Consider the following 26,483-nt stretch of genomic DNA (forward strand, 5'->3'; position numbering starts at 1 on the left):
AGGGACTCTGCATCTTCCCAGCTGTGGGTGCCAGCAGTGACCCTGGGACAGGACACAAAGCACAGCATGGCCTGCAGGCTGGGAAGGACCATCACCGTGACTGGTGGTGTCTGATCCATGCAGGAACCTCAAGGAGAATCCGAGGCAGCCACTGGCAAAGGTGGAGCTGCATGGAGAAGGACAATCAGGGTGTTTAGTCCCATATTCCTGCATCAAGATGACAAAAAGGGACTAAACTTTAATTGCAACAAAAAGAGGTCACAATTCCTTTCTTTTCTAGAGTTTGGAAACTGTTCCATATTTCTGAGGTTGGTTTTATACACAGCATAAGGGCATTCAGGCTTTCTCCATGCATGACATGTGCCTGGTCCAGGCCCCTCAACCATCTGCTTGGAAAGGATGGGATGAATCCTGAATCCTGAATCCTGAATCCTGAATCCTGAATCCTGAATCCTGAATCCTGAATCCTGAATCCTGAATCCTGAATCCTGTGCAGTGACACATAGATATGAGCAGGAGGATATTGCCTGCAGGCAGATGCAACCAGTTGCTGCAGATGCACCTGGCAGATTATCTGCTGTAGTAAATAGCCTGGGTGTTACAGTGACAGGTGGCTTCTTCCAGAATGTGGTTTGTTTTTCTCAGGCCCTCTCTAAAGCATAGTTGGCTTGTCCTCTTCCCATCACCTCCCTGTGTGCCGTGTGCTAACATGAAATGACGAGCTTGTCTCCCTTCCTTCTCCACATCAGAGCCAGGAGAGCTGAGATGAGCAGTGACACATTCACCCTCAGCTGTGCTTGCAGAGCTGCTGCCTGAACCAGGCTGCTCCCCTGCTCTGCGAGTGCACATCTGGGAGGTTGTGTTCCTGATTTTTGGAGGAGTGGAGCACATAAAACTGGCTCTGTCTGAGCCTGGCATCAGAGTGTGCAGCAGGTTTGTCCATCACACTTTTCACTGATGTTCGCTTACCTCACCTCTAGTGTTTGAATGTTACAATATGGTCACATCTTCCTTTTGCTCCCCTTATCGAGCTTATCCAACCATGAAGACCAATTACTGATTTTAGTAACTTAATTGTTTTATGAGAATTGAACCACTTAGCTACTCCTGGGACAGATCACTCTGTATATTCATGGTGACACTCAATACATCCACTGTGACTTTCAAATGCAAGTGAGCTCAGCGTGACTTCTCATCTCTGGAGCCACTCCCACACTCCAGGTCACAACAAATGGAAAGGAGATACCAGAATATCATCATTGGCATAAGTAATTCCATTAGAAAGATGTAGAGGAAATGTTAAAAGCAGGATTGTCCCCTGCTAGAAATAATTTGCTTTTTTGGTAATGTGTTAAGATCCTGCAATGAGAAGAACCAGTGATGTTAATAAACTTCCAGGAATTCTGGTTGTAAAGGCACAATACAAGTATTGCTGGCTTTCTAAGAATGTCACGTGCATCTAAGTGGGCTGAAAATTAGAAGCAAACACTTCTCACACAGGGTCTCCCATGGTTTATTAAACAGATTAGTTCCTCAAGGGTTATTTCAACACTGAAGGGTAGCTTGGGAAGTGCATATGCTACAGGAGAGCAGAGCAGGAGGATTTGATGCTTTATATGTAATTCCAAAACACACAGCTTAGAGAAATCATTTGGAGCCCATATGAATCTGAAATCCATTCAGGATTAATGTGCTACCAAAAAGTGCACATGGAAGAATTTGCTTTGAACTTCTCCCTCAAATTGCAGCTGTTAATAGACATCTTTGAAAATACTCAACCCAGTTTCTCACTGAAAACTGAGAATCAGGAATTTAGATTTTGATGTGTTGGACTAGAACAAAAAAAAACCCAAACAAAAAAAAAGCAAAAAACCCCCAAAACACCCCAAAACAAAACAAAAAAGCAGAAAGGAGTGAGTCAGGTGTAAGATCATGGCAGAAAATGAAATCTGTCTGTCACTCCCGGGAGCGGTGCGGGTTTGTCGGGCCGGGGTCTGTGGTTCCCAGGAGCGGTGCGGGTTTGTCGGGCCGGGGTCTGTGGCTCACAGGAGCGGTGCGGGTTTGTTGGGATGGGTCTGTCATTCCCAGGAGCGGTGTGGGTTTGTTGGGATGGGTCTGTCACTCCCGGGAGCGGTGCGGGTTTGTTGGGATGGGTCTGTGGTTCCCAGGGGCGGTGCGGGTTTGTTGGGATGGGTCTGTCATTCCCGGGAGCGGTGCGGGTTTGTTGGGATGGGTCTGTGGTTCCCAGGAGAGATGCGGGTTTGTTGGGATGGGTCTGTGGTTCCCAGGAGAGATGCGGGTTTGTTGGGATGGGTCTGTGATCCCGGGAGCGGTGCGGGTTTGTCGGGCCGGGGTCTGTGGTTCCCAGGGGCGGTGCGGGTTTGTCGGGCCGGGGTCTGTGGTTCCCAGGAGAGATGCGGGTTTGTTGGGATGGGTCTGTGGTTCCCAGGAGCGGTGCGGGTTTGTCGGGCCGGGGTCTGTGGCTCCCAGGAGCGGTGCGGGTTTGTCGGGCCGGGGTCTGTGGTTCCCAGGAGAGATGCGGGTTTGTTGGGATGGGTCTGTGGTTCCCAGGGGCGGTGCGGGTTTGTTGGGATGGGTCTGTCATTCCCGGGAGCGGTGCGGGTTTGTCGGGCCGGGGTCTGTGGCTCCCAGGGGCGGTGCGGGTTTGTCGGGCCGGGGTCTGTGGTTCCCAGGAGAGATGCGGGTTTGTTGGGATGGGGTCTGTCATTCCCAGGAGCGGTGTGGGTTTGTTGGGATGGGTCTGTGGCTCACAGGAGCGGTGCGGGTTTGTCGGGCCGGGGTCTGTGGTTCCCAGGAGCGGTGCGGGTTTGTCGGGCCGGGGTCTGTCGCGTCCCCGGGGCCGGCTGGCGGTCCCGTGCTGACATCTAGCGACCACCGGAGGGGATCGGGCACCCACCGCCCCCCGGCACCCACCCGGCTCCTCGGCATCGAGCCAGGGGCGGGCAAAGCGCTACAAATTCCGAAGTGATCCCCAAGGCTGAGGGGCACAGTAAGAGCCGTGAGCGCCTTCGGGTCTCAGGTTGTCATCCCAAACCTGTGCTACGGATCCCGGGAAATACAGCCCTGCTCACTGCTGCGAGCACGTCAGGATTTGCATCTTATATCCAAACACAAGGAGGCTGGAAAGCGAGGAAGTGTTCAAGCATCAAATTATGTGATTGGCTCATTTTCTGCTGAGTGCAAAAGGATGAGCGGGTGGATGAGCGGGGTTACTCTACTGGAAGCTCCCCGAACTGCTGGAAGTGGTGGGTGGATACTTCATCCCCTCTGTGTAACAGCACGAAACCAGCAAGAACAACTGCATAGAAAATGCACGAGCTGTGGCAATGCTGTGCTGGGTCTGGCTGTTTGGAAATGATTGGTGGATAGAGATAAAAAGCCAAGGTGGGGAAAGCAGGCGGAGCACATTCTGGCAGGTGTGTGCCAAAAACACAGGTCTGGACTAGCCAGAGGTCATGGAAGCATGACAGGAGTGCAACGAGAACTGGAGCTGCTGAAGTATTTGTGTTTCTGCTGATTCCTTGTTTATCACTTGTCTGTCACACAGCTGAGGCTTTCCTCCCAAAAATTCCCCAGGCATGCAGGAATGTATCACTTTTATTTTGGGGAATCTTAAGGCTAAGACACAGGACTCTGCAGGTCAGACTCCTGTTCTCAGTCCTGAAGCTCTCTCAGGTCCTAACAAGGAGTTTGATTCTGCTTATAAAACCTAGCCTGAGAAATCAGGTGGGTGTGCAGAGCCTGTGCTTGTGATTCTCCTACAGTAATTGTGTTCATGGTAATATAAAAGGCAGTGAAAGCTTCCATTAGTGCCTGATCCTGCAAAGACCACCACAATTCCTACAGCTTTAACAGCAGCATGAAGAGTTTCAGTACAACAAAACAGTGATGACAAAGCCAGGCTCTCACCAGCAGTTGTCCATTCGAAGACCTAGGAGGGCATTTTATGAAGGAGACTTCCAAAAGGGAAATCTTCATGCAACTTTAAAGGTTGTTTTGAAGCAGTTTATTCAAAGTTAGAGTTTGTTAAACAAGTACAAGCCTCTGGGATAGGTTTTGCTCTTCTTATGTCACTCAAGTCATACTTTTTCCCCTTCACTAGATGGCAGCAAGAAGATAGCTATAGGGATTTGCAGGATTAGTATTTTTTTAAAAAAATTACAGTAGACAGAGAGTTTTCAATTGGTTTCTTGTTTGAACGGGTTTCTTTAGCAGTCCCCTTAGACAGAAAGCTCTCAACAACCAAAGCAACCAGCAGCAAGTTGGCCAAGCGCAGCGGCAGAGGAACCTCAAACATCTCTTTTTCAGGCAGGAGAAGAGAGACAGCATAGCTACGGTTTTTGGTGAGTGTTTCAGTGGGGAAGGAGAGATTATCCGGTCTGCAGTTCCCTCTGCTGGCAAAGTCGCTTCTTGCAGCAGCCGGGCTGGGGGGGACATCATTCTCTCCAATCTGGCTTTGCTTCAGTCTTGCAGGTAGGACACAGGATGCTTGGACTGGATGTAGAGTGCCTGCTGCTCCCAAGTCCCAGTCTCCTTCTCTTGCTCCTCCTACCTGGTCTCCTGAGACTTCCAGCCCTTTAGCACTAGGACAAAGTTCTTTATGGCAGCTAGAAATGCATGGACGATCCTTAGCTCTGGATACACCCTCTAAAAACAGAGCAGCCCTCGTTATTGCTTCTGCTGAGGGAATTCCAGATACTGAGCCCTGCTCAGAGAGGAGTGAGCAGGTATTTCCACAGAAAGCTTGACTTCTGTTATGCAGAATTTCATCCCAGATCATGAAACTACTGAAGAGAAGGCAGTGATGGGACCCCAGCTGCTGCCCTGGAGTCCAAACAAAGGTGTTGCCTTCCTTCACTGAAATAAAACCGAGTGCCGGGGGAAGCACGGGAGCTGTAGGATTCCAGTGAGAAGGTGCTTGGTTTGCCAAGAAGAAAGTGTTAATGGAAGCAGCAGAACACAGAAAGAAAGGGTGGGCTGGCTATTCAAAGCTGAATAACTCTGTGTAGTCATGGTGTGGCTTGGTCAAGGTGGTGCCTGGTCAGACTGGCAGTCATGGCTCTTGGTGTCTGTGCTCAAGCCCATATAACAAGCCCATGTTGTCACATCCTTAAACCTTACAGGCACTAAGGAAGGTGAAGGGGATTCTCCTGCTCACTGACTTTCTGGTTTCTCCCACTGAGTGTGCTTGTTTGGCTCTTACACTTCTGCAGAAGTGACCCATGAGAAGAGGAGGTGATGCTTGAGGTACTTGAGAGAGCTGGGTGTGACAGAGGGCCCTGAAGAAAAACTGAAAAGGAAAGATGTTCCAGAAGGAAAACTGAAAGGAAAAGATGTTCCAGAAGGAAAACTGAAAGGAAAAGATGTTCCAGAAGGAAAACTGAAAGGAAAAGATGTTCCAGAAGGAAAACTGAAAGGGAAAGATGTTCCAGAAGGAAAACTGAAAGGGAAAGATGTTCCAGAAGGAAAACTGAAAGGGAAAGATGTTCCAGTGGCTTGGGGCTGGCAGTAGATGCAGGATGTGCCACGATGCAAGGAAATGGGGACAGGCTTTCAATCAGAGGGTTTTTTAAGCAGGGTTTTGGGCACAGGATGATCTCCAGCCTTCTGCCCCAAACAAAAATGCTTTGTTCTCTTTCTTGCTTTTCCAAAGGTTTGTGCTTTTCTGGGAGCTTTCGGTTCCCTCCTGCAACATGAATATCCCAACCTAACGAGTGAGGGAAACTTGGCTGTTCTAATAAGACAAGGGAGCAGTCGAAAATGGATTAAGAAGGGATTGAATGTGTCTTGTGAGAGCTTGGCTATTGATTTCTAACTCTCCCATTCTGATGTTATTGCAGAAATGATTTTCTCCTGCACTGTGCAGAGATTAAATATTAATAAATAGAAAATTTAAAAAAAGGGGGGGGGGGTGGGTGGAGAAAAAGACCAGATCCCAAGACATCCTGCTGCACAATTAAAAACCAAATGAAGGATTTCTAGAATGAAAAACTTTATTTCCTGAAGTTTTCTTGAGCTCAGAGTAGAAACATAAGGCGGTTTGATGAGATAATTTGTAATGTTTCTATTTAGTGTTTTTAGCAGGGGTGTGTGATTTTGAGCCATATCTCATTACAGTAGGTTGAGGATAAAGACAGAATAAAAAAGGGATGGAGATTTACTTAGATCTCATTTTCCAGTGACCCATTTACTCACTGATGATGAAGTAAGGGGGAACACACAGGTCTGCTCTGCCTTCACTTGCACTGCATCCTGCAGTCATGCTCAGTTCCATTAGGCTTCTATTTATTATTTAACAGAGGAGATGGAAGACAAGGCACACCAAGGTGATTTTTATGTCCTAGACATTTCATTTGCACAAAGAGTGCACGAGCTGCTACTTCCCATGAACTCTGTGGTTTCCAAGTGGAACCCACATTCCCTGGGTGTCTGCAGGAGGAGGTGAATGCACAGGCAGGCTCTGCATGCAGGTCAGGGCTCCCAGGGCACACAGCCTTTCTGCTCCCCACTGATCATTCTGCCCTATCTTCCTCCTCAGTCCATCAAACTGGGCATTAACTGAGACAAAAAAGAGAGCACAATATGAGGATCTCATGCCAAATTTTTTGCAAGATCAGTATTTTTTTTTTCTGTAGCAAGATATGGGATGATGGAAAACACAAATTCAATTTGGAGGCACGGAATATGGAAGACTCTTCCTTTTCAAGGGAGTTGTAACCATGAGAAGGGGAATTGTTAGGGTCTTACCCAAATACTTCATGTGCTCTTCCAGCACTCTGAAAGACTGGTACATTATGTTGGTACATTGTCCAACAAATTCAGAGAAAAATTAGGGAATGCAGACAGAAGGGGAAGATGAAATAACTCTATGGTCTCATGAGCACAACCAAAAGTAGGATTTGACCCACTGCTTTAGTCCAATCCTGTTTTTAACAGTCAGTGGTGTTGCTGGTTGATTTCCATCCTAATTCAATAGTTTTCAAGCTGCACAAGATGTTTGATCAGTGTTTTACATCCCAAAGAGACCCTTCTTTGACAGACTCATAGCTGGATATACCTTGTCTGCTCCTGTCTCTATTAATCTTTTTTAATGATCTCTCTTGAATTTCATGGCTGTGGCTGGTTGTGGCTTTGCTGCTGTCAGTTCTTCATGGCCTTGATGCTCAGCTATTTCAAGTCAGCTCATTGACTTTGGATCTTGTCCCCACATTACTCATTTCATTATGGTCCTGCAGCCTGCTCTTTGTTTCCTCAGCAAGGCAAGTTCAGATGGAACTTTCAAGCCTGTGGAGAGAGACCCAGCACTTGGATGGCAGAGATACTGAGCTGTTTCTCTGGATTTATGGGAATTTGGTAGGTAAATTTGTGTCAAACATGTTGACAAGTGGAAACCTGGCCCTAGGCTTCAGATTCTGCTGTAGGGATGAGCAGATGGGGGCTCCAGTCTTTAGTCTTTTACAATTCACTGTGCGCCTGAGGTGACCTAAGTCTGTGAATCAGTGGGAATCAAGAAGCCAAAAGCTTGTGAAACTCCGGTTATAAATTGCTGGAACTTCTGTAGCTTAAATAGTGTCTCCTATAAGCAGAGCTGGAGTACCTCACCATGCACACCCTCAGTCTGTCCTGAAAATAAAACACTCTAAACTGAGCAGTGGCCCAAGAATGCTTAGAGAGGCCATTGTGAGGGATGAGCTGATGGTTTCTAACCCTGGAAGCCACAGGAAACGGTACTCTCAGCTGCATTCTGTGCTTCACTCCCTTTAACAGAGCAGTGTTTGCAGTCCCAGCCCTGAGAGGACCATCCACAAAAGATTGCAGAGCACTGATATGGTGGGCAGTGCTCCATCCATCCATCCATCCATCCATCCATCCATCCATCCATCCATCCATCCATCCATCCCCTGCTGGCTCTCCAGTGCAGTACCAGAAAAAAGGGTGGCAATGTCCTTCCTGGGTGTCTAAAAAGAGCGTCTGCAGATTACCCAGCATGTCACACCCAGGTTTAGAAGCACCATAAGGCACCATTTGGCAGACACCAGGCAATATTTAGTGACTACGGGAGCTATATATAATGGAATTATGGAGGGTGTGAGAAAGCAGCACCTCCTCCCATCTGCCCCCTTAAGGGATGCAAATGCTTTGCTATAATACTGTTCCCTGAGAGCTGGAACTTTAGCAAATAAGGGACTTTATTAAGTTGTTAATAAGATTTCATTTTCTCACTAATGCTGCAGTGCTACATTATTAATTTAAAACTGTATTTAGCCTGACATGCTAAAGTGCTAGGCCTCATTATTAATGCATAAACCCATGCCTCTGTTGTTTAATTAAACACTATGATTATGAAGTTCTGATGTGGTTTAATGATAGCAGGCTGGAGTGGCAGTACATTCCTGTGCTCAGATCTCTCCCATTCCCCCTCCTGCTACCTTCCCCTTTCATTTCCCTTCAAAAGCACAAATGCAGTTGTTGCTCTGCTGAATAAACACCACATGACAAATGATGTTGATCTTTCCAAGGTGACAGAGAACTGCATTTTTATTTTCCTAGGCTTAGCTTATTATTGACCAGAGATTTCTCTCCTCCTTCTGTTAATGGCTCTGGAGGTAACTGTTTGTATTTCCCCAGAAGACAATATAATCCTTGCTCCCAGTAAAGTCAATAGCAGTTTCCATCTGACACCAGCAGGGCAAAGTTTCACCCAAAGACAGGAACAGACCTAGGTAAAAACCCCAGGTTTTATATGTCTGTTTAGATGTGGTAATTCCTGAACACTTGTTATCTTGGAGATGGACCTTGGTCCAGGGAGGAAGGTGATGTACTGAATCACATAAGAATTAATGGATCTAGACCAGCATAATAAACACTGTGGAGATTATTTCCCCCCCACAGCATCCTTCTGAATTGGACTCAGGTGATGTGGAGTCCCTATTTCATGCAGCCCATAACTTGTTGTATTCTCATTGATGTCCTTTGCAGGACCAAGGTTTTCTGGGCATTTCTGATAGACTTTCTGCTATGCATTCCTCTCCTTTGTCCCCTCAACATTTGGCTTCATCATCTTATTCCTCGCTGTTTCTCACAATGATTCTTTCTGAACAGCAGCTTACCCAATCTGGCTTGCAGAGCCTGTTACTTTAATGACTAGGAGTAAAATTAAATATATTCTTATGTACTCTCCTGATTAATAAGGATTTGCACAGATCAGCCCTCTGTGCCTTTGTTTCTCTCCACACCCCTTGCCTGTTTGTCTGTTCAAACAGGAGGTTCTTGGCTTAGAGCCTCCCATCTCCCAAACTTTGGGGTCTCCTCTCTCTTTTGAAGGCAAGGGGGGTTTTGCTGTGTCCTTTGCTGGAACCAAAATTTTACCCCAAGCATTTTTTCAGCCAAGGAGGAGAGGGGACAAGGAAAAAGTTGCATGACAGCACCAGGGGTGCAGGAGCACTCATCATTCTGGCCATTTCCAGTAGGGTAGATAAAGCCCCTCTTTACTGCCATCCAGGTGAAATCACAGCTGACAACCAGTGCTTTTCCCAGCAGAGACCAAATTTCCTTTTTAAGTAGCCATTTGAAACTTATCTCAGATTTTCATCCTTGTACCTCTTGAAGAAGAAAATTGTTCATTATAATCAACTGTCCTTCACTTTCCTGCCCTGAAAGGGAGTGCACAGATCTGCTCTCTCCATGTGCAAATACAACAGAAATGTTACCAAGCTTAACTTCCTTTAGTAGATTATTTTTTTAAAGTATGTGTTCAGCAAAGTAACCTTTCTCTAACAAAGAGATGACCTTTTTGCATTTATGTAGTGCTTGTTGCTAGGATTTAGATCTTTGCTGAAAGCTGTTATTTCTTTTAAGTACAGGAGAAAGTGCATTTTCACCTCCATTTGGGTAAACCGTCATTTTCTACTGTTCACTGCTTTTCTCGACATGGAATAATAATTCGAGGTTCAGTGGGCTTTTTGAGAGAATGCATTCCAGGAGTGTGGTGAGGCCTGGGAAGTCCTCCACATTTGCTGGTGGGGGAGAAAAGGAAGAGGAGGTAGAAGGCTTCTGAAATGTTTCAGGCTCCTGCATAGTACAGTTGCTCAGCTTCTGCCATCAAATGATATTCAGTTTAGGAGGGTCATGCAGATATTTTATAATCACACACAAAAAGCAGCCTGTGGGTATCAGGGAAGCTGTACCTGTATGCACAATATATTATTTTTTGGTGGTAGCACCAACATCCATAGGAAGCCACTTTAGGCAGATTTAAGAGGTTTCTGTCCAACTGTGATACTGATGAATAACAGAAATAATCTAATATTACTCTTTGTGTGGCTCTGTTCCTGGTGTCATTGCAAGTCCTCCCATTAATATGGGATGCAGGAGGGACCAGGTGGGTGCACATGCAGAGGGCTGTGCCCGAGGGGAGGGAGAGTTACACACATGTGATCTCTTCTTGAGACACGGAAATGAGCCTCATCTCTCTTAAACCATTTCCTGTATTTATTTCTGTAGATAGTGAGACACTAAAAGAGACCACTAAGAGCAACTTGACTTCTGAGATCTCTTTTCACTGCAAATCAAGCATGAAAAAATCCCTCAGTTCCTTGGAAACCAGTGAAGACCCTGCCTAGTGGGGAGAAAGACCCAAATACCTCCAGCATGTGCAGCTGCAGTTGTCTCCAAATAGAAACAGGCAAAGTCAAAATGTTCCCTAGGAATATTCACACTTTTCTTGGTCAGAACTGCTCTTCAAACAGATGACTTCAGAAGCTGGATGTGCTGTTTGGCAGTCTCACAGAATTTCAGGCGGTGGAAGGCAGTATCATAAGCATTTAGGAATTGTGTACAATGATTGAATTGAATTTATTGCTCTGTGCAGAGTTCAGGGGGTGCTGTGGTGTCCAGCCAGACCAGCTGGGATGGCAGGAACTGTCCCTCTTACACCTTCTTTCTCTGTCTCACATGCACTTAGAAGAGAGCAGTCGGTGGTTTCTCCACGATTGAAACAACTAAAATTAATCAGGTCCAAATCCATCCTGCCCAAGAGACCATGAATTCAGCAGGATCAGAAGCCCTTGGTTAAACAGCCCCTGAAAGTCTATCAGAAGTTTATTAGTATGGTAATTTATCTGGGTAAGCACATAAAGATGCTAATTGAAATGCTTTTTTTTGGCATTATTTTTTAAAGGCAGAAAGGCTATAGATTTTCTAGGAAGAAAAGTAGAGCTGTCACTTACATTTAATCATTTCATCGTGTTATAATTTCATTATTTTCTTATGCTTCATTTTAAACATTATTTTATATTTTATTTTATTTTAAGTGTAAAGAACAAAGACCTTGATATTCCAAAGATTTGGAGCTCATGCCCTGTCTGATTCTGGCCTTGATGCATGGAGATAGATTGAATTAATCAAACTTCTTCACACTGCTATTTAATCGGGTTTACAATTAGCTGAGGGCTGCAGGTCTCCCGGGCCTATCAGCTGTAATACAGCAGCTCTGCAGCCACACACTGGGAGTGCCTCACAGACCAGATTGTCATAATGTGGCATGAAATTAAAGCGTGATGTTACTTGACAACAGAATTTATATCTCTCCCTCCCCCTCTTTCTTCTCCTTAACAAAGTCCCTACCTAGAGACAGGCCTCCCTGTCGAGTTGCACCCACCTGCTCTAAGCTACACAGCTGCCTTCAAAAGAGTTTCTGATATTATTAAACCAATCTGTGTTCCTTTGCAGTCACTCTGATAGTCTTTCCTTTCAGAGGCAGATTATTTGGCTGTGAGGAGCTAACAGGCATACAGCTCTTAACTTGTTTCAATTCTGACTCCCATGTATTGACCTCGTCTCCCCCTCTCTTCCTTCTCGCAGCGCTGGTGTCTGCCCTCCCCACACCCAGATCTGCACGCTGATCTCCAGCCTTCTCCACCCCACTGCCATTCAGATGGACAAAAATCTAAGAGGACTGAGGAACCTGGTTGTTCCATCCCTCACCCCTCATCTCTTGGCAAGCAGCATGGATGCATGGTTAGGGAATGGGATTTATAATTCCTCCCCACACAAACAAGTCAAGATCTGGTGAACAACACTGCTAACAACAGCTAATTAAGTGGCTGTTGATGATTTTGTGTCATTCAGTAGGCCTGTCATAGGAAGAGCTGGTAACATGAATGTAATGAAGCCAGGAGGAGGCTGGAAAGAAGCGAGGATCAGGCTGAGTGGGTCATGGAGGGTGTTCTTCCCTCCTTGAACTGACCTGGAATCCAATCTAATTCAATGTACACCTTAGAAATCCACAGGCAGATGATGAAGTACCCTCTGCAGCTGAGAGGAAAGGGCTGGGGAAATGTTCCTGCTGTTGAGGTTTGACTGTTGACTGTTCTCCTCAGCTGCAGCCCTGGAAGGTGCTGGAATTACTCTGGCCATGGAGAATCCCACACTAGGACAGGAAGCCTGGCCCAGTGGTCCAGGGGATGCAGCTCTGCTCCTGCTGAAGGCAATGAGGGAGGCTCCTGCAGAAACAAGGGCTGGCCTTTGATGACTTTGGTGACACAGTCTGGTTTCTGCTCCTGGGTTCTTGTGACTTCTCTGGGTCTGGGAGTGACCAGACCCACTGTCCCTTCAGTTTGTAATAATGGATTCTGCTCATTAGTTCTGTGCATTTTTCTATCTCTGCTATCGAATTGAAAACCAAATCATATCCACGGAACAGCACCCGGAGAGAGGTGACAGAGGTGAGACTCATGTAAAACAGGCAGAATTATAACTCCTACATCCATTTCAACTGTATCTGTTGCTTGAAATGGCACAGATCTACAATTCTGAGTATTCTTTGCACATAATTAATCAGAGTAACCTCCATTTAATTATCAAACAGGGGAACAAAATTAATTTTGCTTATAAAGCCCCCCTCCCTCCCCCAACTTCTTTAAACCTCTGTCACCCATTGCTCTCCAGTCTTTTTCCCTTCCTTCATGGTCCTGAGCATCTCCCAAGGAGGAAGTGATTATTCAGAAAATTGATTCTGCTCCCATTGAAGGTGATTACTTCCCCCATGCTGAACTCCACAAAAGCACAATCAGGTGCCCAGCCAAGGTAGTTGGAAGCATTTGCATCTCACACAGGTTGGCCTGCAAACACCTGTAGTTTTCCTGGCTGATAGCAGCCATTGATGGGCATAGGGGGTAAGGAAGAAATCAGGGAACTTTAAAAAGCAAAATAAAAAAAAAAAGGACATTTTTCTGATTGAGGAAAATCAAGCTTAATGAACTGAGATGAAATTATTTCCCCAATTTACTTGGACATTTAAAATGAAAAGCAGAGTGTAACCTCTGCTTGCAAATTGTTGTAAACATTTCAATCACTCTCTAATTCATGTTTAAAGGGAGGGAAGGCTGGACTATGAAATACTAATCAAGGATCACTCCTGGGAAAGGAGGACTCTTTATTTTCCAGTATTTTTTTTAGGAACAGAGTTTCTAAGGCTGTCTCTTTACAGAATTACATATAATAGATATGTATATATGTATATATATATATTCACACACACATATATAGATATAAAAATATGAATATTTATGAAGAGTTTGCGAGTGACAGACCATGCTGGCCCTGCAGACCCAAAGGATATAATGTAAATTCCAGTCAACCATGAAAACCCACTAGAATTGAAGTGTATTTCAGCATGGTGGATAAAGCACATCAAAGAGCAGAATTTCTATAAGATAATTACACACAATGCAACTCTAATCACAGAAAGACTGTGGATATTGCTGATAAAGCGTAATAAATCTTTTATGACTATGCCTTGTTCTGCTGAATCAGCTTTCTGCTTTTATTGCACTAAACTCTAGATCCTTGCTCTTATTTATATATTTACAATTAAAAAAACCCACATTGGCTAACAATTTACCGTAGATTCCATGAAAGGTTTGAGCTTATTTAGATTTTTGTTGTTGTACTTGTTGAAGTGCAGTGAGATAAACAACAGCAGATATTTGTCTCTTCTGTCTGGCAAATCTGCAGAAATAAATTGTCTATAAGATGAGAACTCCCTTTTCTCTGGTATTTTAAGAAATTGGAATAATTTCAGTTGTGACAGCTCAAAGAGCTCAAAATTCAGGCTCTTTCCTCCATACTCTGTAGCAGATTTACAGAATGGTGAGGTGCCAGAGGCCTTTGGACACATCTAGTCTGGCTCCCCTTGGGCCACCTCATGTCCACACCCATTTTGAACCTCTGCAACCCCTCTGAGCAGTTGGTTCCCGTTCTTCATCCTCAAAGGAAAATGTTTTTCCATATATTCAAACAGAATTTCCTATTCTTCAATTGATGCCCACTGCCTCTTGTCCTCCCAGTGGGCACCACTGAGAAGGGTGAGCTCTTTCCAGCTTCCCTCAGCTGCTCTGCCCTTACTCAAAGGTGTAAATCTGGGGACAGAGCCAGCTCTGGCAGCAGTGACCTGTGCCAGGTGTAGGGCCTCCTAAAAATCCAATCCTGCATCTGTAGGGCAGCTGGAAACACCAAGCCTGTAGTCACCAGCTATTTCTTGCTTGTTCTTGGGGACTCCTTGTGGATCTCGCTCATTTATCAAAACATCTGGGTACCAGCAGACACGTTTATAGAAGGGTCTTTGCTGTTCTTTAATCAAGAAGCAAAAAGTTTGTCTTCTTCACGGGAGCTTTGCCCTTCATTTATCTTTCTGGCATATGGGCAGCAGAAGGTCTCTGCTTCTGACAGAGTGAAAGAGTCTTACATATGGCTTAATTACAGTAAATTATCAGCAAAGGGAAGAGTTTGCAGGGGGACTGAATCCTGCTCGTGGGTTCAGTGGATGTCTGCCCAGGATCTCAGTGTTGTGCCACATTTCACAGGGACACTTTGCTCCATCCCAGAGGACAAACTGTTCTGAGAAAAGTCTATGCCCTGGTGTCTCTCTGGGCTGGGGACCTTTCTGTAAATGACAGCATGGCAATTGTCTGGCTTCTCAGACATTTTGAGCACCATGACATCAGAGCCTTATTTATATTATCAGCATCACCCTGGGTGTCACCCAACGGGAAGTGCCTTTGCATGCAACTCCCCAAGATGACACGAGAGACCGTGTCAGGACAATGGAGGCTTGCAGAAAATGTTCTTCCTTTGCCTGGTTTACATCACATCTCTGAAAGTGTGTCCCTCCTGTGGCAGTCTGAAGCGAATAAACAGAGTTCTGGGGAAATGGTACGCAGTGTTCAAACACTGTGCTGAACTTTAATTTTCTCTAAGTTGTAAGGAAATGACTACAAAAGCCTTGGAAGAGCAAAGGAAGAGAGTTAGCTCAAGGCAAGGTGATATTCTCTCATTAAAATCTATTTGTGCAAAGTTAAGACGTCAAAGAAATTTCACTTGTTCCAGGAGGGTATGAAAGCCCATGTTATTAGCGATCAGAAGGGACTTGAGAGTCCTATTTGCCAAAGAGGAGAGTGCAGGGAAAGAAATGAAAAGGAAAAAAAATGCACTTGAGCATTTAATGTTATCTGAGAAGAATAATGAATTAAACTGCCTTAAAACAACATCTCTTTCGATCATAGAAAGTAGTTTTAAGGAAAAAAAAGACTTCTAAATGTGGGTTGAGAGTCTGTGTGCAGTTTTTCAAGCCAAACTGCTTCACAGAGACACTGACAGTCCAGTCCCAAGGGCAACCAACCTTGTGTCTCCTCACCCATTTTACAGAGGGTGAATGAGGCTGTAAAAGACTCGACTATTAATTCTTGGATCATCTGGGTGTGTGCTTGTGTGGGTGGTGTGTGCTGCAGAACCACAGGATCACAGACAGGGTTACAAGGAGATATTTAACATTAAACCTGACAATTTTTATATTTCCAGTGCTCAGGGATGACATCTGGGGCTTTCACAATCCAAGACCCAAATCTTCCTCAGACAGGAGCTGCTTTATGTTGATTCTTTGGCCCTCCAGATGCAGGGTTTTGGAGGAATCAGCATTTGCACCTGCATTCAGAGTTGTCTGAGCAGAGGCTGGAACAGGCTGTCCAGAGAAGTTGTGGAAGTGTTCAAGGTCAGGTTGGACAGGACTTGGAGCAGCCTGGGATAGGGGAAGGTGTCCCTGCTCATGGCAGGGGGCAGAACAAAATGAGCCTTATGATTCCTTTCAGCCCAGGCCAATCTATAATTCTATGGTTCTATATAACAAGGAGTGCCTTGTTACTTCATGACTGCTAACTCCTGAGGATTTGTGCAGTGTTTATTGAGTGCTTTCCCTTCTCTTTCCATGAGAAGCCCCCAGAATTCTCCCATCTCTGCCCGGGCTGGGCTGGCTGTCTGTTCTGACAGCTCTGTTTATCACTGGCCGCCATGTGAGGAATGACCATATTAAAAGGTGAGGTTCTCTTTCTGTGCTGATAGCAGCCAAGGCCCTCCCCCAGGTTTGCATTAATGCAGAGTGGTGATGTGGCCACAGGCTGATTGCGTTTGCTAATGCTAATCACCGCGGGGCCAGGCGAGGTGAGGAAGTGAACTACATTTTATTCGCTTTGACAGAAGGAGGAGTCGAATGGAAATGATTTTTATCTCTGGTTGTGGCTGAGCTAAATTAATGCTACCTCTGGTGCTGAAAGGCTCAGCAGAGCAGATGTCTGTATTTTATGTGCTGTCCTCGGTTGGGGCACCAAACTGCACATCAGCCCGTGCATTAACTTAGGGACAAAGCTGGTCCCTGTCCCCAGCTGCATGGGCTGAGCAGCCTGGAAGATGAAGATGTATGGAGTGAAGCCACAGTTTATTCTGCCTGCTTGAAACAAAGACTGGTCACCAAAGCTGAATTCCAAGTACTGTCAGGTCCTTGACCATGATGTGTACAGAGGGAAAACAGGGAAGGAAAATACCTTAGCAATTCTTCAGCACGACATTGATTAAAAGCTGAGCACCAGTGATGATTATACCCTGCCAGGAGTGTAGACCTCTGCCTGTATTGGTTTTATCTGAGGAGCTCTGCACTCATAGACCAGGTAAATACAGCTGTATGTTAGGCTCTTCCCCAGTCATCTAAACCTTGCCATCCTAGGAATCCTGGAAACTTTCAAGGTTTAAATAGGGGGTTAGATGCTGCAAGGGATAGAGAGAGTTGCTGCTATGCCCAGGTGGGTGACAGAAGCCTGGTAAGGACCCCTGTCTCTCACCTCCCTCCTGGTGGCTCCTTGCCATGGAATTCAGGGTGCTCCATGCCCCAAGGGCTCTACAGGGGGCTGGTAGGGGAATAATCAAAGCCTGCCTTACCCAGGCACCAGGAAACCTTTCAGAAAGCCTCGCATCTTGCATTCTTTTTCTTGGAAAAACACTTTGGAAAAGCATCTTGCATTTACTTACTGGAAACAGAAACACTGGGCTAGTGACAGCTAGGTGAAAGCAGAGCAGTCACTGGAAAGAGAGAGGATGGAAGAGGCACAGTGAATTCTACCCAGCAAATGAAGGAGAGATGGGAAGAGAGAGAACAGGGAAGCAAATGTGATAATTGGCAGAGCATGGTGAGCAGTGCCACCCCCACAGCGACAGGTGGGATGTTGGGAGCTAAGCAGGAGCCACTGCAAGCACATTTCCATGTCTTTATGCTCCATAGCATGCTCCTCTTCTCATTTCAAGGTCTGATCAAGCTTATTGTCACCCCTTTTTGCTGTACAGACACCTATTAATGTTGACAGTTGAGGTGGCTGGGGGATGTGATATTAGTACTGACAAATGCTGGTAATTTGCAAGCAATGTTTTCCCTCTAGCACCAGTGGGAAATCACCTAACCTTTGCCAATAATTCTCAACATAACTCACCAAATCTCATCTTCTATCATTATGAGAAGCGGCATTTCTGAAAATTATCAGCTTCTGCTTGAATCTATCCATGCTAGACTGTACAGAGGAGGTGATATTAATCAGTGTGTGAGGCTCACTGTAGTATTAAGGATTCTCTTACAAGATCTTTTTGCCATATGCTCTCTGATATTAAGCATACTTGATTATGAACTTCAAATAGTTTTTCCATCCTGTCACATTGGCTTTAACTATTTTTTAGCTGTTGTTATCAGATGAAATTTTTTTTAAACCATAATTTACTTAACATGACTGGGGAGAACACTTGTGTGTGTTTATGCTTTAAACCAACACTGCTTAATCAATAACTGGTGGACTGGTGTCAGTGTAACTGGCACAGATTTGAAGGTTGCAATGGGGACAGTGAGCTGAGCATCTGACCTGCCACAATGAGCATAAGCAACAGATTTTCAGAAGTGCTGAGTTTAGGGCAGCTTCTTCTGAGAATACATTGAGCTGTTGGCTAGTTAAGTCTTTGGCAAATCTTGCCTTAACTTTTCAGTGGAGAATATACAAAGAAACCACACTGATAGAAAATATCCCGACACCTGTGCTGAGCCAAGGAGCCTCCCGAGTTCACACACAGCCTGAGCTTGTTTTACAGAAGCTGTAGCCAAACAATGCTGATAGCAACTGTCTTTAAAGTGAAATTAAAATGTAATGAGGGTGGGAGGCAGGGACGAGCTCGCATGAACCATCTGAGCTGTTGCAATTCTAGAATTCATCAGTGCTGCTGAAAGCGGCGAGCGGCTGTTGTGTTATGGATGCAGGCGGGGAGCAGGTTATTGCATTATTGACATGCAGGAGGTGGAGAGAGATTACCATGTTAGCAGTGGGACAAGAAGAGAGATTATCCAAATGCAATAAGTCATTGTTACTGCAAAGACATTTTTCCACACCTCCCCCCGCCCCACCACACTCCTTATCCTGTCCTTTCCACCTCCCGCCTGAATAATATGAAAGGTCAGTAATATCCAGACAGATGGTTGGGAGGGTTTATGGACAGGGGATGCTTTCTTTGGTCATTTTTCTGAAATGGTGATTGTGCTCAGGAAAACAGAGAAAGCATTTGGGTTTTTTGACTGGGATTAACCCACCCAAATGCCATACTAGGCAAGGGAGAATGTGGGTGAGGAGATGTCCCTTTCACCGTGCTGCTCTGTGTGACAGCTCTGAGAGGCACAGCTGCATCCTAGGCACTGGAATAACCAGGGATAATTGCTACTGGATTCTGTCTTTTTATTTAATAAATAATGTTAAAATTTTGTTTTATTTTTAAATATTTTTTTACTGTTTAAAAGGGGGAAGTAAACTTGTTGAAGAACCAACACATTGATCCTCAAAGGACTCTGTCTGATGCCTCATTGAGAGAGTATTTATCTCTCAAGTTCACTTATTTGCTTGTAGATAGCACCTGTCTTCTCTTATATTTCAGTTCCCTGGATTTAGTTCTGTTTTCATCTGGAACTGCCTGCTCTTAGAGTTCTTCTTAATACCAAACTCTAATTGAGTAAAATTCTTGCGCACTGCAGAGAAAGTGACTCACTATGTAAAATATCCCCCCTGGAAACTGCATCGAGCTGTGTTCTTGGGTCAGAGCTGCTGCTCAGAGAAGATTGTGCCAAGATGCCCCATGGATAGCTGTGAGTTTTGGAGCTGGCCCGAAGTGATCAGCTCATATCCTCTTAGATTTAATTGGGTTATGGGGTGACTTCTGATCCCCGATCCCCAGGGAAGGAGCCACAAAGATTGCGGCGTCTGCAGCAATCTCATCTGTCCAGGGCCGCAGTCAGGGAGAGAAGAATGGCTGCTTAATCAGACTCACAATCTAAAAATGTCACATTATTATTTATGAAGTGTTTAATAATCACACCACAATCATTGGACGCAGTGAGGTGGAAAAAGAAAATGTAATTTTTCAAATAATATATTCGAATTTTGTTATTTGGGGAGGAAAAAAAAACCCTAAGTAAATTATTTCTTTTAATTTGAAGAATAGTTTGTGCTCGTCTTGCAAGAATGCCTCACTAAGAAGTCCCAGGCAGCTGGGGCAGTCTGGAATTTAGCAATTTGTATCAGCCTGATGTGCCCTTCTGCTGCCTACGTGCACCTTTCACTTGCTGTAGTGAAACCCTGCAAAGTTTGTTCAGCAACACACATTGTCCCTAAGAAGCAGCACCCTGGGAAGCTCAAACCTGGCTGTGATGTGAACATAAACAAAAATCTATAGGTTTTAGATAAAGCTATAGGATAATGGCATTTTCAGCTGGGATAAAGAAGCAGATCCACCACAGAAAAAACCATTTATTTATCTGTCCCAAGGGTGGCTGGAGAACAAAGTGCATGTGGAGACGTGTGGGTCTGGAATCTGGGTGGGTGCAGGGAGGATTTCTGCTGTGGGCAGGATTTTGTGGTGTGGGCATTCTGTGATGCTGGAGAACGTGACTTGGCTCACAGGAAAGGCGAGCAGACCCCTGTGCTTGCTGAGGGAGAAAGGTGAATACAGAGTGTTTCTCTTCAGACAGAAATTAATCTGAAGAAATGAATCAGTGTAATTTGTAATTATTAGACAGGTATGTCTGGTTTAGTCTGTATGTTTCATCTCTTTCACCCTTTTTGATCGGGGAAGTATTTTGTAGAAGAGAGCTAAGCTCAATAATGTAAACCCTTATCCTGCCCCTGTTTCATGTCCTTCCTTCCAGACTGGCCTTGTCTTTACTGGTGTCTTGCTTCATTTTCCTATTTTCAGCTCACTGCTCATGTTTGGAGCAGGGTTCTCTGAGGAGTGAAGCTGTCCCACGTCCTGTTGCAGGACAAGGGAATTCAGAGCAGTTATTCCTGTAAGGCTGGCACCTTTTGCTGCCTCCTGGTTTGTGTGCCAGCACGATCAGCAGGCAAACAGCCGAGGGGATGGATGGCAGAACTGCTCAGGAATTCCTGCTCCCTCTGTTGGCTGCCTGGCTCTGGAGCCATGGAGGGGAGAAGGAATGATATTGGCTTATGTCAGGCAGAAACAATTTCTCTACTAACTGCTGGGTGACCAGTTCTGGAGGTGACTGTAAAAACAAATTGTTTGCCTCAACAGGACCCCCCAACTGCTTTCTGAATTTGGTGTGTTGTGGATAACCCTGGGAATTCGATCTTGGTTCATTTAAATGTTTCAATGTGAGTCGTGTCTCTGTGGGAGGAGCAGTGTGGAGCTGAGCTCTGCGGGCTCAGGCCTGGGCAAAACAGATCGGCTTCAGGGGGCCTCCAGCACATCCCTGAGAAGGGAACCTGATATGTCCCCAGATTGCCACCTGTGCTATGACCTGGCTGTCCCCAGACTGCCACCTGTGCCATGGCCTGGCTGTCCCCAGATTGCCACTTGTGCCATAGCCTGGCTGTCCCCAGATTGCCAGTTGTGCCATGGCCTGGCTGTCCCCAGATTGCTGCCTGTGCTGTGGCCTGGCTGTCCCCAGATTGCCACCTGTGCCATGGCCTGGCTGTCCCCAGATTGCTGCCTGTGCCATGGCCTGGCTGTCCCCAGATTGCCACCTGTGCCATGGCCTGGCTGTCCCCAGACTGCCACCTGTGCCATGGCCTGGCTGTCCCCAGATTGCCAGTTGTGCCATGGCCTGGCTGTGGGGATGGTGCAGGCTGTGTGCCTGTGTGGTGATGCCAGCAGCTCAGCTCCAGCTGCCCTGTGCTGCCCTCGCAGCAGGGACGGGCCTGGCTGTCCCCTCAGCGCATCTCCCAGCCCAGGGACATGTGAGGGATGGGACAGGGGGAAAGCCAGGCCAGCCCCACACAGGCCTGTGCTCCATCCAGCTCCCATGGATCTATCATCTCTGCTGATTAATGCACTGCAATCAACAGTTTAATATGTTACTACTAAATACGTTAATTATATTATTCCTTTCTGACACTGCAATCACTAGATTTTTATGCTTTGATGCTAAATCTAGTAAAATTTTAAATTGGAGTAATTAAATAATTAGCTGTAATATGTGACAAGCCAACAAAACGATTGCTGTTTTATTATTTTTGTGGTGACAACGTTGCTTCTGTTTGTGTTCAGGCAGCCAGGCCTTGAAAGGAGTTTACAGGCAGAAACACCATCCTACTTCAGACCAGAGACCTCTGCCAGAGTCAGTTTTGTCTGGGGGAAGTAATTTGTATTGTCTTGAGCTCCAACAATAGCTCTCCATGTTTTTATGACTTCTCTGTCTTTAAGATATTTCACCACCCTTCTCTCCTTAAGAATTATTTCTACACTTTTCCAAAGCTCTACTGTCCCTAATGGCTTTTCCCTCTCCATTTAACCTCACACTTCAGTGAACTTGTTTAGGCTTTTATCTTTGGTTCAGGGCTCTGGCTGCTTTCTGCATGCCTTTTTTTTTTAAAAAAAAATATATATATTAGGTGCACAACACATCCCTGTGACAACCAGAAAAAGAAATATCCTCATTTCTGCCTGAGGAGCTTCTCCTGGGGAAAATGGGTTGGGTGAGGTTTCACAGTGCAGCACTGGCAACTTGAAATGTATAAAATTGGACAGCCCTGCAAGAGAAATAGATATATCAGTGCTGTGTTATGATATGCTCAGAAATCAAATATCAGTTTAGATGAGGAGAAAGACTGGCAGCACAGGCTTGGGCTCTTTCTTCTCTTTTGTTTTGCCTCTTTATTGTTTCTTCCACTCCCTCTGGTCCTTCCTCTCACTCTCCTGTTTATCCATGTGACCACATGTTCCTTGGGCAGCACAGAGTGCTTGGGATGTCGCTGCTTGTAGCAATTATAATGAAAATATTTTATAAATCTTTTGGAGATCATGGAGATTTTTAAGTTGACAACTGAGCAAGGTCCTTTTATTGAGATTGTGAGGTTTTAATGGAGCCTTTCTTTGCTTGTTTGTTAGTTTTAATGCCAGCCTGTGTTTCTGACAGGTTACCAGGAGGAAATCCTGCTCTTGTACATTATTCAGGACCCTTTAGGTGGGTAGGGTCCTCCTGGACCACAGGCTTTGCTCCTCGTGCACAGATCCACCTGTTTCCAGCAGCTTCTTCCAAAACCTGAGAGCAGCAGTGATGTGTTTTACAGCCCTGTGGAGTGTGAGGAGAGGTGACAAGATTTTCCTATAAATATGACTCTAATCACACAAATGTGCAAACCCCTTAGGAGGGATCCAGGTGAATTTCACACTCTGTGATAGGTTTTTGTTGTTGCTTCATTTTCTGGTCCTTTTTTTTTTAATCCTCCCTAATTTTTTACGTTGCTGCCATTTCTGAGCTGCACCTCACCTTTTTTCTTGTAGACAGCTCAGGCAACATCCCCAGAAACACAAAAAGGATCTAAATTAAATACTTCACAGCAATGCAGCACTTTACAGCCTTGAATTGACTGTCAGTCCTCACACTCTCTCTCTTGGCCAGCAGCATAAAAATAGGCTGTCTCCTCTAAAATAAGTGGAAAACAAAGAAAAAGAGCCAGGTTATCTCTGGTTGCCCAGTAGCACCATCAGATTTACTGGATATACATCAGGAGTTATTTGGCTTAGAAAGATTCTGCTTTTTGTTTGTTTGGTTTTTTTTTTTTAAATAAGCCTCCAATTTTCCTGTAGTTTTATCTATGCTTTTTTTTGGTGGGTACCAATCCAGTAATGACACCCATACCCCTGTTAAACACAAAACTGCCAAGACTCTGGCTGTTGTTGTTTTTTTTGAACACTACATATATTCCTAATTTCAAGCATTTTACATCACCTGTACGTGTCTGGCATCACTGCTCCCTGAGATGCTGCTTGCTGGGATATGAATTTTGTTAGCTTCCCTGGGGAAAATTCATTCTCTCACTTGTTTTAACTTCTTGTTTTAATCTTGAAAAGGAGCAGTAGGGAGCAACTTTGCAAAGTAAAATGGATATTTAGGGAAAGAAACAAAGAAAGTAATTGTTGAGCAGGTCTTTTTCATATATATAAGAAGCACTATTTTAAAATAATGATAATTAGAAATTTAAGTGTAGAAACACTCAAATAGATTTTTAGCAAAATTAGTGGAAACCCAAAAATAACACTGTAAGAATAATTAAGGCAGTTTGCTCCTCACTCCTGAGGTATTTGGTAGGCTTGGCTCTTGTTCAGCAGGAGCTGGATATCAATGCAGGGGGAGGGCTGTAAAGTAACTTACACCAGGTGAAGTCTGATGAGATGTAACTTAAATAGGTGCCTTTTAGGGCATGTTACAATAGCTCTACCTTTCAGCCCACTGCAGCAGCCTGCTTGCAAAGCAGTGGGATTTATTGTCCATCACCTCCGGTGCTATTTATATGGGTAATTTAATTTAACACCAGCAGGAGACTTCAAATAACTCTCCCCAGCATGGGAAGAACAATAACCTCGAGTGCATATTCACACAATATTTCTGACCTGCAGGGCTGGCCAGGTTTGGGAGGGGATGTGCCTTTTTCTGTTTGGAGGAGAACTGAAGGCAGATATTCCCCTGCCTTCTTTCTATTCCATTTAAGGGTTTTCCTGATTCTCCTTTCTCTGAGCTGTGTCTCCAGGGTTCATCCTGTCCCTGCCGTTTCCTCCTCCCAGCTCTTGCATTTGCTGTATTATATTGAACTTCACAAATCACATCTGCATTTATGACCAAGCCTCTATCCTGGATTTTATTTTTTTTTCTGGACAATACACAAATCCAGTTTTAACAAGTGACCCAGAAGCAGAGTGTGTGGCTCCTAGGGGACAGGGACATGGTGGGTAAGGGATGGGAAACTCAGAACCGCATCCCTTGCCTCACTGTGCCAGGCTGTGTTTGGGGTGCTGGCCCCTCTTGTTTTGGCTGCCATGACATTAAACCTTAGTGGAAGTGCCAGTTCCACCAGGTTTCTGTCCCAGACATTGCAGTATGGTACATGTCTGTGTCGAGGGAGCATTTCTAGGCTTGCAGAAAGGTGCCACATGCTTCCTCCTCAGTGAACAGAAATAAGGGAGCACTAATTAGGCCTGTGGTGTTGGCAGGGGGATCCATGTGTCAGGAAAAGAAAGCATGGTACTCTGCAGAAATCCAGCCTTCTTTCCAGTGTATTCATCAAGATGTGTGAACCAGGAGGAAGAGTAATTCTGCATTTAAGGAACACAACACGAGTTTCGGCACCAGGCTCCTGTGAAAGATGCAACCTTCCGAACTGAGCCGTGTCTGAATACATCATTTAACTTTATCTCACTGTGCAGCTGCCTCGTGCCATTCCAAATGTCACCAAGTTTGGGGAGATTTCTGAAAGGGAATGTGCTCAGTGTGTCTTTGCCTGCCTTTATTAATGGAACCAGAGAGGAACAACTGGAGACAAATGGTTCTGCTTGGCATGTGGGAAATACTGATGCTGGTATTTCATCCTGCAAATATTATTGGCTGGAGTGGAAGTTTTCCAAGCTGGGTACCAGTTTAATTTAGTGAATTCACATGTCTGGGAGAAGCTGGTGGCCTTGTCTGCAAAACTGGTGGCCCAGGTGAGCACAAGATGCTCTGTATTTTCCTGCTGGGGTTACTCCTCACCTTTCATTTCCTTTCAGCACTAAACCCTCCTTTATTTTTGGCTTCCTCCAAACAGGACAACAAGAAGAACCAATTCTCTGCATCAGCTCCACTGCCCAGGCCTGAGCACATCCAACCCCAGCATTTTGCATTGGCTGCATCACATGAAAACCCTCTGTTGCACCCTGCCAGATGCTGCTGCTCCACAGTAGCTGAATCCTGCTAAATCCTGGAGGCATTCCCACCCCTCACTCAGGGTGCTGATGGCTGAAGAAACATGCTTAGCTTTTTTGGGATCTGCCTTTAATTATTGCACTCAATTAGTCACTTCCCTCACCCCCACACTTTATTTATAATTTTTTTTTCCACGAGTCATTAAAAGGTTGTAGCCAAAAGAGATGACAGATGATTCACAGAGAACCTTCTCTCCTGTTTTATACTCCCAAGAACTTTGGGAACCAGAAAGCAAAGTAATTTTTGCACTAATGCAACAGCTCCTGCTGGGGCTGTGTAGCGATCAATTACCCAGCCTCTCCTTTCTCCTTCCCTTTGGAGGCTCTGGCACCTGCACATTATGATTAATACAGGCATTGCAGGTAGTGCTGAGCACGCTGGAAGGGTTCCATGAGCCAAAGGCCATTTCACAGGCTGTTAGGGAAAGGCTGTTAGGGAAAATAAGGGCATTGCAATTTCATAAAATGCATGGAGAGCTGACTCTGGAGGGAGACACACCACCCTCCTTTGAGAAAGCACCCCAGAAAAGCAAAGCTTTATTTTCCCACAGCCTTTTAGTGCCTGCTTAAGTTCTTGAGCTGTTACAGAAAATAGGAACATTTGGGCCCTATCAGTGTAATAGCTAATAATGGCCTCACAGTTTACTTATCTTCCCAGGAACCCTTTAATATACCCAGTCATTTTCTAACAGATGGGAAACAGGTATGGAGGAAACCTAAGCAGCTGGTCCAAGGTCGTAAGGGAAGGCTGTGGCAGAGCCAGGGCTGAGTCCAAGTCTGCAGTTCCTGAGCCAGATCTGTGACCAGTGAATCCTCACCATCAGGAGATAAGGCAGGGAGTCAGGCCCTGTCCTGGGCTATCC

The 26,483-nt window shown here is 45.3% G+C and overlaps 1 long non-coding RNA gene across 1 annotated transcript; it reads left to right on the top strand.

The window, feature by feature from the left end:
• The first annotated feature begins 21,024 nt into the window (after window positions 1–21,024).
• On the top strand, window positions 21,025–25,782 carry LOC147650139 (uncharacterized). Its single transcript, XR_015277049.1, has 2 exons — window positions 21,025–25,362; window positions 25,464–25,782. It is a non-coding gene; the product is annotated as an uncharacterized LOC147650139 (long non-coding RNA).
• Window positions 25,783–26,483: the final 701 nt, after the last annotated feature.

Source organism: Cyanistes caeruleus, chromosome 16, assembly GCF_971803275.1.
Source record: "Cyanistes caeruleus chromosome 16, bCyaCae1.hap1.1, whole genome shotgun sequence".
Taxonomy (NCBI): Eukaryota; Metazoa; Chordata; class Aves; order Passeriformes; family Paridae; genus Cyanistes; species Cyanistes caeruleus.